This window comes from Ruditapes philippinarum, unplaced genomic scaffold (assembly GCF_026571515.1).
Source record: "Ruditapes philippinarum isolate M1 unplaced genomic scaffold, ASM2657151v2 ctg2123_1_1_1_1, whole genome shotgun sequence".
Lineage (NCBI taxonomy): Eukaryota > Metazoa > Mollusca > Bivalvia > Venerida > Veneridae > Ruditapes > Ruditapes philippinarum.
In genome coordinates, this window is record NW_026854977.1 from 100,364 (window position 1) to 114,643 (window position 14,280).

Here is a 14,280-nt window from a genome sequence, read left to right on the forward strand (position 1 = left end):
TATATAGAGAAAGAATTTGAACAGATCGCCGTAACAAAAAACGACATACCACGTGGAAATATTATGGACATATTTCTTCGGTTAGGACTTTGGGCCTTTTATTGTGCACAGAGGACCCTCCAAACTTGTACAAAATCGAATCCGCATTAGAATCGGACAAGTGGTGTTTAAACGGTTGGCTGAGGAAAATATTTTTTATTTATACAATATATATATAAAGATGACATCGCCGGATCAAAAAACGACCATCCCATGCGGAAATCTCTCGGAAATATTACTTGCTTTTAAGAGTGTTGGGTCTTCAAACTTGTACAAAATCGAATCCGCAATGGAATCAGACAAATAGTCTTTAAACGGTTAACTGAGAAAATGGTGTTTTTTTAAAAAAAAATTATATAGAGCAAAAACAAATAGCCGTAACAAAAAACGACCATGTCATGCGGAAATATGCCGGACATATTGCTAAGGTTAGGGCTTTAAGCCTTATTATGTGCAAAGAAGACTCTCTAAACTTATACAAAATCGAATCCGAATTTGAACTAGACAAATGGTGGTTAAAAGTTTGGCTCAAGAAAATTGTGTTTTTTTTTTCCGAAAATTAATACAATTTATATACAGAAAGAACAAATCCCCGGTCCAAAAAGCGACAATTTCACCCGGAACAAACACTTGTTAACAATTTTCTTGCTGTAGAACTATAAGCCATCTATTGCTATGAAGATGAACAGCTAAACTGATATAATCACATTGATAACTGCAGCTTTTTTGTAGCGTTCACTTTACAATAAATAACTGTGCATGACGTTAATTCGTAAATTAACGTTCTCAAAAGTGTGTTTATTTGTCATAGTATACCTATTTTCATTTTCATCAAATATCGAAATAATGTAATTCTCAGTTTGAGAACAACGATACCTCTAAGATGTTGATTTTTCAGACTATCTGCGGTTATACAGGAAAAAATCAAAAACAAACAAATTGACGGTCCAAACACGACCATACCACGCGGAAATATCTCGGTCATATTGCTTGGGTTAGAACTTCGGGCCTCATTTTGTGCAAAGAAAACCCTCCAAACTTGTAAAAAATCGAATCCGCATTGAAATCAGACAAATGGTGTTTAAACGGTTGCCTGAGGAATATGGTGTTTTTATACAATTTATATAAAGAAAGAACAAATCACCGGAACAAAAACGATTATGCCACGCGGAAATCTCATGGACATATTTCTTGGGTTTGGGCCTTAAATTGTCCTAAGAAGACCCTCCAAACTAATAATCACATTGATAATTACAAATTATCAATATGCACATTTGGCAGGACACATTAGCAATGTTCACCATCTGAACTATATTCAATTTTATAAATCACTTATATCGTTCTGTTCAAAGAACTATTCACCATTCAAATATTTGAAATAAATTTTCAGAAACAAAAGTCCGTGAGAAAATAATATCAGTTTCTTTTTTTATTCAGTAAAGCAAATGGAAAACACTGATACATGTTGTTTGAAAAGGCGATAACAATAATATTTTCATACATTTTTAGATGAATTTTATTACTCTAAAGCACAATGAAAATGGTAGAAAACATTACATGTACTACATAAATAAAGTACATTAACCTATAGCTCTTCAGCGCTTCTTATGTAAAATTCTTCCAAGTATAATTTCCAATAACCGTAAATTATACCATACCCAGACTATGGTATAATTTTCAGTTTTGAAGATCGAAGGAGTAAGTGTTTCTGGGCGGAGCTATAGGTTAAAACAGATACACCATTGGTGCGTTGACGATTTCTGGGTTTGCGTAAATTATACCATAATCACGTGACCTTTCTTAAGCAACCTCACTCGACTTCGTCTCGTGAGGTTAAGGCATTAAGATTATGGTATAATTTACGCAAACCCAGAAATCGTCAACGCAGCAATGGTATATCTATTACATGTCAAAGAATTTGAGGGTAATAAACGGTTGAACTAGAAAATATTTTCTGTAACTTTATCAATAAGATTTTCCCCCATATATTACTGTTAAGTACCGCGAGTCATCTACACAATGGCTTCTAAGGAAACAAAAATATCATGATGGTCATTTGTGTTCTTCTTTTTTTTTAATGCGACAATTAGATTGTGGGGCTATAATCTAATCTTTGTAAACAATATTTGATTTCTTAACACTATTTCAACCGTTATATGCGACAGTTGATACTGACAACCGGAACGAAATTAAAGGACGTTCATTGTATGACGGTCACATATCATTGAAATATAGATATCTCCACTTTTTCTCTTTATATCTCCCCCTAAGATTATAAAATTTTATCAGCTCATTACAATAGTCAACACCCGTCCTTAATGCAATCTTTCAGAAATACATGTTGCCGACCAATGTCTGTAAACGACGACTTGTCTACAATAAGTTCACATAATTCTTTTTTATAAACTTTATATTAGATATCGTGTTGTACTTATGCTTAAAACATATGAAAATCAGTAAATTGTGTACTATAGGGAACTTAAAAACATTTATTAAAACATTGAATCACTTACTTAATTTAACTAATTTGAAATGCGCTAGTATCGTCTAGAATAGTCTTAAAACACTAAACGCTGGATAAATCATTTGAAAATGAAGCTTTTGCGGTACATTTCCATTACGTAAATTCGGATCCTAAATGTAAATTTGTTTAGAACGAAGTAGATTACAAACCTTTCATTTCAATTAGTTTAGTAGTTTTTAATTGCAGTTAAAGTAAGGCACCACTTAAAGAAGATGATAATAAGTTTGCTCTACAATTGCAGTTTTGTGATTCAGAATGTCAATTGCCATTTTATTGAATAACCACTGTGAGATACTTTAACTTTAGTTTATTAATTGAACAAAAAGTATATATCTGCATGATAATAAATGTATAACTGTTTCAGCTACATTTACATTTGAATGGATAGCTCACTCACCTGAAAGACTCCAAAGTAAAGTACCAGGCAGGATTCGAGACAACAGAGCCAACGTGATGGACAAGCGGATATTTTATACGCTAAAATAAAAGTAAAGAAAAAAAAATGTGTTTATAACACCTTTACTTACATGATAGTAAGTCTAATAAGGAAAAGAAGAACATTTAACATCCAATGAATCAGTGTGAAAAGTCAAGACAAACGCAATCTTTCATATTTTTTTTGTATGTTGGTAAGCCAAAAAAGTAGAGATGCTCTGACAATTCTCATCGTACAAAGCTAAATCAATTACTATCAGTAGAAGAACATGTGCTGCAAAAAATTCAACAACCTTTATGTTTGCTAATATTGCGTATTATGACAAAAACGTCTTTTTCGAATAATAAATAATTGTCTGTTCTACTGTAGAAATCTTTAGAAAGATACTTTGTTATGTTTGAAACAGTAAAGGTTTTACGACATGTAATTTGTTAACCTCGTAAATTGCTTGATGATAATTTCTTAACAGTAGAAATGTTTTCCAAGATATTTTGCAAAGAACTTTATCTGAGACCATGAAAATGCGTTTGATATAGTTTTGATATGTACTGTATTCAATATTACCATCATAATTTTTTTGCCTGGATGTACCGAAAAACATTGCAGATTTAGTTTTTCTTCTTTCAGATAATCATATATGTGCCAGATATAAATATGTGATGCCTAATTCATTTCACAAAATTAATATCCTTTCCTTGCTTTTTGTGACATTTTTGAAAATAGAACATTTAAATCTATAAGGAATAGTGATATCACCACAATTCACACAAATACTTAATATGTTATTTAGACTGTTTGTGGTCGGTGTCGTTAAAAAATTCAAAAGAACACCTAGTCATAGGAAGATGCAACTTTTTCAGGATGTCAACAGGAAAACGACAAATCTCTAAAATCTTTCTGTTAAACGGCAACATCATCAAAAAAGCCGTGTTGTTTCTTTTGTAATATTTATACAATGCATATTACGTCACCTTAAATAAAAATGTAAATTTAGTGTTATTCATTTGCCAGAAAACGTTTCTATAGTATCTGTTGTGTTTTTTGTAACATGATTATGACGTTACATATCATTTGGCGTCGATTGCCGAGTAGTTAAGGTTGTTGACCTCAAACCACTTACCAATCCCCTCTTTATGTTCGACGGATTCCTCATGTAAGAAAGCTATCCAGGTTCTACCCAGGTGCCCGTTTGCGCCTGATATAATGTACTGAGGGACACATGAAGACTTCTTCCACTAATAAAACTGGAAATTTCCCATTTGACATAAAATTATACTGTGCTGATGCGACATATACCGTGTTGATGCGAAGTAACACCCCCCCCCCCCCGAAAATAAGAAATAAAAATATACTAAAGATGTTTCTCCACTTTTAACTAACACGCTAATACCATGTGACAATTTAGAACCAAACTGGCGCTTGAAATGTTTCCTAAAACACAACAACTATAATATTTGGTTAGATCTCTAACTGCTCATCTAAGAATCGAAACAAATAATATATTTTCGATCTCTGTATCCTTATCATTGCCATCAACCAATATTCATTTAATATTTAATTTACATTAAATTGAGAAAAAAGTGTAGCTGACAGTTTATCGATGAAGGATACTCTTGAGGCAGATAAAAACAATATTAACAACTTTAAAATCTGTAAACGATAGAAAAATCACCTTAGATTTCTTCTTTCTGAAAATAATTGTTTTAACAAATAATTAATAGACGCTCGGCAACATGCACTTATCACTTATTATTATCAATCTTTTTTCCCGAGAGAAACTTTATTGTATCAACAATGAACAATTAGAAACCCACATCATTTTGATGTATACAAGATGTCTATAGAAGCTTCTATTTGTTATAACAGTATAATTGTGATCAATGTTTATACAATGTTTGCAAGTGCAAAAAGTGCAAAATTTCAAATAACTTAACGATTCAAAATTGATGATTTTTCGAATCAACCCATTTTATAGATTGCATATGAAATGCCTTGTATTGATACCACAATAAAAACATGCCTAGACTAGGTCCTTTTATGCCATATCATTACAAATATAAAATTTCAATCTAAACAGAACATGATACACTGGGGATGATCAGGTGACCAAAATCGTACAATGGGCTTAAACACTTGGTCAAAGCAGTGAAATTGAGTTAAGCATACAGTTAACGTTAAGCTAGGCCGCACGGATCTCCTGTATAAACACAACGTACTGTTCTGTTATTGGTTACTTTGTAACTCTCTCTGTTAAAGCCTGAAAGTCGAAAAAGTTGTTTTGGGTGATGAGTACAATGGGCGAACAGGTACTAAAATGCGTTGTTTTCAGTAAAAGAAACGCATTTTGAGCAAAATTAGCAATGACATCTTGTGCACAATCGCAAATTTTCCCGTCATGAACAATGTCCACCCTTTGTAAAGTTGCATAACGAAGTTCTGCATCTTTTTAAAAAACGAGTACAATGGTTGAACCAAATTTAATGAGAACAATGGCCAAACGAGAGTTACCTCTCTTTATATTCTGCTTTCGTGAAAATTGGCTCCGCCTTTTAATTTTCGTCTATTTCCGTGATAATTCCATATATGGAAGTTGCAAATCGTTTACAAATGTTAATCGCGTTAGATGTAAAAGGAAAGTGTGGTGTTGTAAACCTGAGTGTGTCAAGTTGGGCAGTTACATTCTCAACGTCATGATGCACAGCATTAAACGTATTGTGTACTTTCTTCAATATAAATGTTATCATCAAATGAACTGCACATGTGATAACATCATAGTTTTATATCTATTAATTATAAATGTTATTTTAACTGTTTTTTTTCATTATCATCATATCATAATTATTATTATTATTATTATTATATTATTATTATTATTATTATTATTATTATTATTATTATTAATAAAGAAAGAGTAGCAATAGCAGTCGTAGTAGTTGAGTGATTGTGGTAGAAGTAGTTGTTGTGGTAGATATAGTGGTAGCGATAGTTATGATAGTGGTGGAAGTGGTGACAGTTGTAGAGGTAGTAAACAGTAGTGACAGTAAACAGCAGTAGAAGGAGTAGTTTAAGTAATAGTATAGTAGTATTTAAATAAAAAAATCTTATAACCAATGCTATCTTATCCTAGTTTGCTGAAACATTGGTCTCTACTTAAACAGAAACGTACTGCTAAAACCTGTAGAGAAACATATTATAATTGTACTTTTAGTCTACAGTTGTCTGACAAGAAAAGTAAAACATAGACACGTGACATTTAAAGGTCAGTTTTTACTGCTTTCTTTTGTCTTATGATTGCTTTTTCGATGGAAAACATAATTATATAACCATTATGTCAACAATAAAATAAATGTCAACTCATGTTATGATGTTACTCAGAATAAGAGCTTGTACTGGTAACAAAGATTAACCTAAAAAGTTGTACTAAAATAAATGCAAAAACAGTTGGGCATGTATTTAACTTAATCATTGTACTCATTTCTGGTAGTGATGAATATACATTTTAAATATACAAAATGATTTTTATAAATGGAATGCATGCTGTCTACAAAGGTAAAAATGGTTCTGATAAGTCATAACTTCTACTTGTATTTTGACAACCTCTAGGTTAAATGATTTTTTACGTTCCTTACATCCCTGACAAAGAATTCTATAGGTTTTAATTTTATATGCATGCAGTTATTTCAGTCATTGGCAAATACATTGCTGTATATAAGTTTCGATATTTGATGCAGAGCTTACAAAACAGATATAAAAACATGATACCTTTGTTGAAAATTAAATTCAGCGACAGGCACTTTTTCGGGGCTATCGATAGAGAAATTTACGAAAAACATCCAAAAGTTGTATCTCTATTGTTTACCAGGTGTGAATTAACATTGAAAGTGCCGTGTGCAACGTGTAAAATTCTTTTTTGTTCATTCAAAAACAATTAAATTTCTATACACATTTCTAAAGTTTTCCCGAATAAACGTATGAATCTAGAAGCATGCTGCTTTAACAAATGTGCCATGCTTTTTCCTTTTACGGAAATTAATGAATACTTCTTTGACAAACATTATATCATGCTGTATATATATTCAGCTTTTAATTTACTACATCGACATCAAATCTGAACATTGCTATAAACAATAAACATCAGGAAAATGCTACTCATTGGAGAAGTACACCTCTATTCATCCATGAAAATAAATCAATCTAACCACAAAGGAATAGTTTCTTACTGTAATTCACGCAAAAGTGGCAGATGTCAGGATATTTTCTCTATAAACATTGGCAATAAATTGAAATATCTCAGCATTGTTGACTGTTTGTCGTGTATGCCTTTCAAAACTTCGAACCAAATCCCTCTCAAGGGGACAAAGAGAAATGTCAGAAAAACAGTCGCTCCTATCTTTATAGCTTAACCAAATAGTTTAAATCTTAGGGTATCTTAAGCTCAAAATATTATGTAATATATCCAAATATTTATACAATGTACAATACATATCAAAATGTTAATACAATCGTCCCGAGACAATGCGAAAATGCTAGATAAAATGCAAAGAAAGTTTGAAAACGGCTAGAAAAAAATAACAAAGCTAATTCTACAATATTTAGAAATAACTAATCGGTATATAATCTTAGGTAAAAGTTGGACTCACAATATGTGTACTTTTGAACATAATTTTCGGTAAATCTCATTCAGGTTATAATAATGGACACACTGTAAGTGTTTGCTACATGTGAAGAATTGTATGTTCCGCAAGAAAGAATAATTGATTCAAGAATGGAATGGAAATAACCTCATGCTATGATTCCACTTATAGTGATAGATTCTACCTATTTATATATATGTACAAGTGTCCAATATATATTTTGTAAGTGTTTGAACAGAGAGTACATTTTAAGAAACAACTAAAGTATGCATTTATTATCTATCATTTAAGTTATTGGATATATGCTATATTGAGATTTGGAAGTGCCATTTTTATTGTTGGTTTGATCATGCTAATTGCGGAATGTAGGTTTAAGGAAAGACCTCTTTTTCGTATAAAAGAACACTTGTCACATTGTCTACGCATTCTTCATTGCAATCCTTATTTTGATAATGGTGCTAATAAACATCACAGTTAGCTCTCGCAGAATTACATCAAGACAATGGAATTTTTAATCTATAATTAGAAAGATAAGGGAGATGCATTTCTTTGGTAAATTATAGTGAAATAAATTCCAAAACGGCATAATTTAAAGTTTTTACGCTAGGTTTGATTGAGCCTGTTCACGGGACGTAAGCTTCCTTGCACCAGCCAAAGCAGTATTCAACATTTGAACATGGAATGGTAAATTTTTGAATTTTGAAACATCCGCAGATGTGTTCATACGAAAGTAACGTCTGAAAATTGGTTTCAATATAATAAAGCAGATAAATCATATCGCCAAGGAATTGCGATTTTACCACAATTCATACAAAAGTAAAATGTGCCAAATATTTCATCTATAAATAGGGACACTCAAATGAATATTGTAGCAATGATGTCAATTTGGCGTCTATGTCTTATAAAATATTTCACAAGGGTTTCTAGAGATCGAGCTGTTAAACAGGCAAAGTCAGTTGTTGCATAATACTAAATTAGCACATCTATGCTTCAGATGTTAATATGTATTGCTTCATTTATTTGATAACCTGAAATCCCAGAACAGTATATGAAACAAATATTAAATTGTCCGTATGCATGTATTGAGTGTTTTGTCTGAAAAGTATTTTCATTAAACAAAATACATGATTTAATTCGGGTTAGGTTTACTGTTATTATTTATTCCACTGCGTTGTCGTTGATTAAATATTGCTCTCAGTATGCGTAAACATCTTATTTATAGAATTTGCTTGATATGTATTTCTTTTAATGGAGGGATCAATGACGTATTGATTTATTTCTAAAATGTTTTTTTTTCCAGTAATGACATCAAATTATTTGAAAATAAATAAAAAGATAAATAAATAATCTTCTCTTGTCTTACATCAGAGTCCTACATGTTCTGTAGCAACTGTGGACAATTTCCAGGTTATTTTGGTCTGAAATCATTGAATTAAATTGCTAAAGTTTTGACAATGCATCAGTCAGGCGGAGGTAAGTGGACACATTCTGTCACTTCTTATGTTCAACAACTGACAAAATAATGTTCATATACAGTCGACAATGTAATTGTTAAAAAGTGTAAATGTTTTATACAGAAAAAATACATTATTTTCTTGTTAGTATTTCATTTAACATTTTATATGCTTAAGACAATATTATTTCGAGTATTAAAATACTCATATGTACTAGTTAAATGTACAATCGTGTCCTTAACATTTATTAAACAGCTCAATAAACAAGCCACAAACTTCCATTTTGCTGAAATACAATTCGAATTATTTAAATGATTAATATATAATATAAAGATATTTTTGGTAAAATTTAATTTCTAAAATGTCATGTAATCGCCCACGTCATTTGTATAATTGCTATAACATCTTTGAGCAATGGTAATTACTCATAGTTAGAAAACTTTAATTGGTATTTCAGGGAAATATCTATCTAAATTTTGCAAGCAAATAGGTTGATTAAAAACAAATTCGCTTCCATTTTTGTCTGAAAGTACTATAATAGTATTATGTCAGTTGGGATGAATTCCTGCTTAAAAAAGTTCAATTATTGTATTTAACATACCTGGTATAATATTGTTAAATGATGCCATTGAAAATGCGATCATTAATTATGTAAAATATAGCATTAATATAAAATTAAAGTTTAACTAGTCTATAAGTCAAGGCATAAAAAAGAAATATTAAGCCGCATAATACAAAATAAAAGCTACATAAGTGTCCAATCTTTTCCAAGTCTGATTTGCAATATCTGTTGAATTGTTGAAACACTCACATAACTCTTGTGATTATCGAAATTATATGTTATTATTTATTGTTTTATGATACGCTTAAAAAGTAAAATGAGTAATGTTGTTATATTTATGTGTTGTTATGTATATAGGCTTTATTTTGAATGTTTTTAGTATCTTTTTCCTGAATAGCTCAGTAGGTAGAGCACAAAACTGATAATCGCGATGTCGTGGGCTTTATACCTACTCATGCTACTGTCATTTTAAATAATTTTGTTTATTTGATGTTTATATAATTTTTCATGTTGATTCATCTTCTTTCAAGTAAGTTCTGTTCATGTTTATTCTGGAATATTCTTTATCTAAAAAGTTTAGTATTCTAGATTGTTCATTGATAGTGAATATATGATGAATGTTTGAACTTCGAGGATTGTGTGCTAATTTGTGATGTTAATTAAAAACATACTGTATTTAGTTCAAGAGAAAAAATACTGTCATATGTCATCGCATAAACTATCTTGCATCGCCCTGGTAAAAGGAAAATCTCTCTTAAGCAATGGTGAAATAACAATAAAAGAAACTCAAATATTCGGATTGATTTAGCATAATGATTCACGTTTACACGAAGCAATACAAAATGCAACACATCCTAAGTCCCTAGCATCTACTTAAGCAATATTCAATTTTGCGAGAAAAGATTACGTTGGGTTATTCTCCTCTGATTTATACCTTAGAATGTGACGATCATTAGACGATTTTGAAAAAAGAGCTCAAATACTTGTCCTAGTTATTTTGTTTGAGGTGTGACTGAAGCGATAAAGACAGCAACAGAAAAAAAAAGATAACTAAATCACACTCATTGACAAATTGATTTGAATCACGCCGTTTTAACCTTTTTAAACGTACACAGATATATATTTTTGTTAAAGGAAAAAGGTAATTTAGTAAACGATAACAAAAGTTTCTAATGCGTAAAAAATCTAATAATTTCCGGATCTAGAACAACTTTGTTTTTGAGTCTGACAATGTTATTGTTATTGACCTTACGGACAATTTACTTTGACAGGTATATATTTAACCTTTCCTTAATATAACGTTTAAATATAAAAAACAGCTCTTAAATAGAAAATGACGTTTACAGTTCCCTTTGTTACATATCATTAAGAACAAGAGAACTCCGTTATTATGTTATGTTTTCTCTTTACTTTGTATTTTGAAATATAATAATTATATCTTCTTGTTTTGATTGCAAAAAAGCTAGAGAATGTTTAAATCAATGCCTTGTTAAAGGAAGATAGATAAGGTAAATGATATTCTGGTTTAACAGATACAGACGTCTTTGGTAAAAATATATAAGTTAGGTCGTTTTTATATCTGAAGAAATCTAAAACGATTTGTTTCCCTTCACTGATATAAACTTATTGTCATTTAAGTATATTCTACAGTACGAAGCTGAAGAATTAGATATTTCATACGGTCCCTATATTCAAATAATTAAACTTTAGATGTTATGGATGTCCTTTATGCTTATCTTGTAACTGAACCATTTCAGTGAACTACAAAGAGATGATGTTTATACGTAACAAGGAAACACTGTTATATACAGTACTGTACGTCAGTGAAGGTGTGCATATCATCCTTTTAAAACCAACCCAAATTCTAGTATAACTCAATCTTTAAAGTACCAATTTAAATTATGCCAATAGATGTTAATGAATATAAAAAAACTTTGACAGTTATCTCTTTTTCTCGATCTGAGATTTGTTCAATTTAAGTGCAAACTTTAGACTACATGCCTTTAAATTTTTGTTGTGATATTGATAATTGTAGTAATTAATGTTTCTTGTTATCGCCAAGAAAGAAACCAGTCTCATATTTGACATTGTTAATTTTAAAACTTCCCCATTAAAGTGGTAAGACTTTTAAATATTATATAAAACATGTCTGAAGATTTACATTTTGCAGCTTTGAACGAAATATAATACTCAGATTTTATGTCTAAGGAATGTCAAAGCAATTTACATATACTTTTTAGAAATTGTTATGACACACTATGAAAGCAAAAATGTAACATGAGAACAGTAAAATAACTAATTTGTATTGCGTTAGCGAACATTGATGTTTCAAAGTTATTTGGATATCTGTTTTCAATTAGAGGAAAATACCAATAATACAATATGTTTGATGAATTTTTAAAAAATACTGAGCATGCTATGATTTAAAAAAGGATTAAATGATCCATATTATTTTCACTCGGAGTGTCGCCTTTAGACTCAGGAACATTTTAAGCAATGATCAATCATTTTAGTTTGAATAACCTAATTACATACTGATTCATGTTAACATTCAATATGTTTGTTTGTTTTTTTGGCGGGGGGGGGGGGTTTACGTCACATTGACACAGTATAAGTCATATCGCGACGTTCCAGCTTTACTGATGGAGGAAGACCTCAGATGCCCTTACGTGCAATATTTCAGGCACGAACGGGCAAACATTCAATATAAGCAAAACAATTTAATATTTCAGATAAAAAAATAACATAATTTTTGTATTTTTGCATGTACAGAGCTGTTTAAATGACAATTAAATAATAAAATATTTTTTTCGTAAAAACAAATGAAAATTATATATTAGTTTTAATTTGTTTTAGAAAGAAAATATTCATTCTTGCATAAATTCTAACTTTATAACAATAAAATTTTATTTTAACATATTTGTACAAGTTTTATGAAGGCCTGTAGTAGAAAGTGTATACTTTTAGACAGGATTGAAACTGAATCTAATCGAATCTGAATCATTTGTTTTCCTAACACGAAAACAAAAATGGTTTTTGTAAGTGGTTTGAATTAAACTCAAACTCATCATATACTAAGTAAATAATACTTTATAAAATACTTAAGTAACATTTAAAAAGATGTATCACAACAAATACATGTATAATTATTTTTATTTTGTTTCAAATTATAACATTTACTAAATGCACACATTTTATTGAGATGTTTTGATCGCATACAAAATTCGAATCGAGAACAAAGAATTGCGCTTTACACGCAAAGTAAAACCATATTTTACTTTGTTTCTATTTGAACGTATATGTTTGTTGATTATTTTTATTTCTGAAATTTTTCCTTTCCAGGAAAAGAAAGATAAATTCAAACGCTTATATTTTAAAATGTTCTAAATTGTGATGTATTCTAGAACTATCACTTTTGTCAGAATAGTAGTTATCATTCGAAAACAAAGATATTTGAAATATTGCTACAAGTGTAGTTGAAAAGATCATGGTACTTTGATTTCTATTTGGTTTTTGGTTTTGTTAATTTTTTTTATGGCGCAGCAACACAATTAAGGTCATATGGACCCGAAACAGGAACATATTTTTGGCTAACCTCAGGTGTTGCAAACTCAAAGCACCATCAGGGATTAAAACCCTCTCATCTGCTGGCGCTAAGAAATGCACAGACTCCAGTTATTCGAACACATTTAGTCTCCTCTTCTTAGGAATAAACGGTGGTTGCAATTTTAATGCCTCAACTTTTAAGGCAATATCCCAGCTACAACGGAGATTTTGTTATATGTGATAAAGTTCCATTGGTAAGTGATACTTTTAGAAAGTAACTTTTTTAAATAAAAGTTTACATTACTCCAAAAAACTATAATTAACTCTCCTCGACTTTTTTTTTATAAAGTATTTTATTTTAATGCAATTTATCTTTATCGTTTAGGTAGAAAAATTAAATTTTTCCTTTGCTTTTAATCTTACATGTTTTTTCCTAAAAATATACATATACACTCCTTTTAGGCTCTCTATGGTGTTAAAGTCTATTTTTTTCTGATTGTTTCTTATTTCGTCCAGGCAGGAATTTATATCATACTGCCATTGTTGATTTGAAAACCAATCCATTAAATGATATTTATACTCGTTTCTTGTTAAAAAATACCACGATGAGAAAACAAGTGCTAAAGATATATATCTTGATGATTGTGTCTGGTGTTTCATTGCTTTGCCAAATTTAATCAAAATTTGAGGCTTTTTTAAAATTAGATAAATGTTTTACAGTTGTATAGCAATAAAAGCTTTGCATTACAAAAGAAGCTGTAACGTAGTTTTATAGTGGGGCGGGTAATAAGGTCTCTGCTGTCAAAATAGTGCAAATTGTGATACAAGCATGAAACTTTGTGGAAATTATCTTTAGACCATGTAGATTTCAAAAGTGAAGTGGGCCCAAAAATATCTCTGCTCATTCAAGATGGCCGCCATTTTCAAGATGGCCGCCATATAAATTTGATGTACATAATAGATCATTCATTCCAATTTTTTGTACAGACCTGAATCTTACACCAAAGCATGCATATAGTTTCCCCTTTTCAAAAATTTAAATCTTTAAGCAATTTCTCTTGCATATTTCTTCAGAATCCAAGATG